Source organism: Eulemur rufifrons, chromosome 1 (genome assembly GCF_041146395.1).
Source record: "Eulemur rufifrons isolate Redbay chromosome 1, OSU_ERuf_1, whole genome shotgun sequence".
Classification (NCBI taxonomy): Eukaryota; Metazoa; Chordata; class Mammalia; order Primates; family Lemuridae; genus Eulemur; species Eulemur rufifrons.
Window position 1 is genome coordinate 88,565,244 of NC_090983.1, and position 2,394 is coordinate 88,567,637.

The following is a 2,394-nucleotide window of genomic DNA, read 5'->3' on the forward strand; positions in this document are numbered from 1 at the left end:
TCAGAAATAAGTCACTAGGTCTAGCCCATATACAACAGGAGGCAGACGAGGCTCTACCTTTTATATAGAAAAATGTTGGATTTCTGTACATATTTTAAAACTACCACAATGAATAACCATTCCTGAATAAATAAATACACATGTATTAGCTACAGTCAAATAATCTCAAATCAAGTTGTACCATTTGTGAATTTACTGAAGACTTAATAGTGAACCTTTCTATCTCTATGTAGCTGTAGTTCTAGCTTGAGTCTAAGAATTATAATAAATGGGAATGGTTGCCAAACTGACTCCTGGTAGTACATGAAGACTGAGTTTTTCTAGAAAATGACTCATCCTCTGAAAGAATTAGGGAGCAAGACTGGTCTGTAAGAGAGTCTTGGTCCTTCAGCCAGGCAGGCAGTATGCACCTGTAACCGCATCTACTTGGGAGCCTAAGGTAGGATGATCAGCTAGTTCCAGGCTGTAATGAGCTGTGATCACACCCCTGCACTCCAGCCTAAGTGACAGAGCAAGACCTTCCCTGTCTCTTAGAAAGAAGAAAGTCTGGGTCCTTAGAAAGGAGGAGCAGTTCTAAGTAAAACATTGTATCAGTCTCATGCCTTATGCTGGCAAGCTCACTGAAGACTAGTGGAGAGAGGAAGGTAACAGAGAAACGGCTGCTTCCTTTGAAAATTGTGTAAGAAATTGAGGAACAGGCAGCATTATGAAGAACAACACACAACACAAAAGGAGAACCACACAACCTTGTTGCCATCAAGGTCATTGGTGGGAGTGCCCAGTAGGGCAACAACAATGCTGAGAGGTGGAAGCTGTGGTGCCCCAGAATACCGTGGCTTCACCCAGCAAGAGAAGGCCTGGGTACATATGCACACTGTGCATAGCAGCATTATTCACAATTGCCAAAACGTGGAAGCAAATCAAATATCCACCAAAGGGCGGATGGATTAGCAAATTGTGCTATATATATACGATGGACTGTTACTCAGCCATACAAAGAAATGAAGTACTGATATATGCTACAATATGGATATACTTGAAAACATTATGTTGTCCAAGCCAGATATAAAAGTTCATGTATTGACATCCTGTAAGATTCATTTACATGAAATGTCCAGAATAGGTAACATAAACTGGTGATTGCCGGGGAATAGGGGGAGTGAGAATGAGAAGGGTGGGGCAGGGGATGGGGGAACAGCTTAATGGGTTTGGGATTTCCTTTTGGAGTGATGAAAATGTTTTGTAACTGGAAGGGGTAGTTGCACAACATTGTGAATCAACTAAATGCCTCTGAAGTGGCTAATTTTATGTTATATGAATTTAACCTCAACAAAAAAAAATTTTAACAAAAATAAATTAGTTTTTTTTTTTTTTATGGAACGCTTCACAAATTTGCATGTCATCCTTGCGCAAGGGCCATGCTAATCTTCTCTGTATCATTCCAATTTTAGTATATGTGCTGCCGAAGCGAGCACAATAAATTAGTTTTAAAAAGAGAAAGCTTCTGTGTGATCGCATGTGAGGAAAATCTAGGGACTCTAGAAATAGTCAGAGGGGGAATAGGAAATCTTTCAAGGGATGAGATTATGTGTGTATGCAGGTGGGAGTACAACCAGTGAATCTACAGGTATAGCTGTTACTGTGAACTTGTACCCACTTGAACAAATTCAAATTATAAACAGAGGGCCACCTGAATAGTGCCCTTACTGTGAGCTGCCTGTGCTTTGTAGTTCATGTCACAGAAGCTCAATTCATCTAGTCCCCATTTGAGTTTTGAGAGCCATTTGTCAGGTAGAGGCAGGTTCATGGTTTGGAGCCATGGAAGAGACTCTCTCTCTCCCCTTTGGTAAAATTATTCAGTGTATTTTTAATACACTGAATTCAACCTACTAATACTAGGAGCCCTAAGCAAAAGGAGAATTATACTTGGTGACCTTGCAAATGAGTGAGCCCATTTCCTAATAGCAGTTTTTCATTAAGTCTTCTGACCATTTTAGTTTGCCTGGTTTATCCCTGAAAGTGTTTGGGGGGTACAGGAAACAATCATATCGCCTCTCTACCTACTCCCAACCAAGTGTGAGAGTACTTCCTACAAAGTGATTCTCTTGAAGGGGGCTTGCTGCTTGTGGCCAGAGTTACATCCCCTGAGAAATCCTAGGGTGACTCTGGGACCTTTCTTTCAGGCAGAACTTCAAGGGCCTGATTTTGCTCCTGAAGCTCACAAAAAGATACGATAATAACAAAGTTTATTCATGGATGTATTAATTTTCTATATATTTTAAAAGTGCCTTTTTATGCACAGGACATTCTTTAGAAAGTATTACAATACAGGTTTCTACAAATGTGTATAGATATTTATTACATTAAATATTTTACATTATAAGCTTGTAACGC

At 39.8% G+C, this 2,394-nt stretch overlaps 1 non-coding gene across 1 annotated transcript; it reads right to left on the reverse strand.

Annotated features, from left to right (window-relative positions):
• Positions 1–1,368: 1,368 nt before the first annotated feature.
• On the reverse strand, positions 1,369–1,475 carry LOC138387798 (U6 spliceosomal RNA). The gene has a single exon (XR_011233982.1). It is a non-coding gene; the product is annotated as a U6 spliceosomal RNA (small nuclear RNA).
• Between the last annotated feature and the right edge of the window lie 919 nt (positions 1,476–2,394).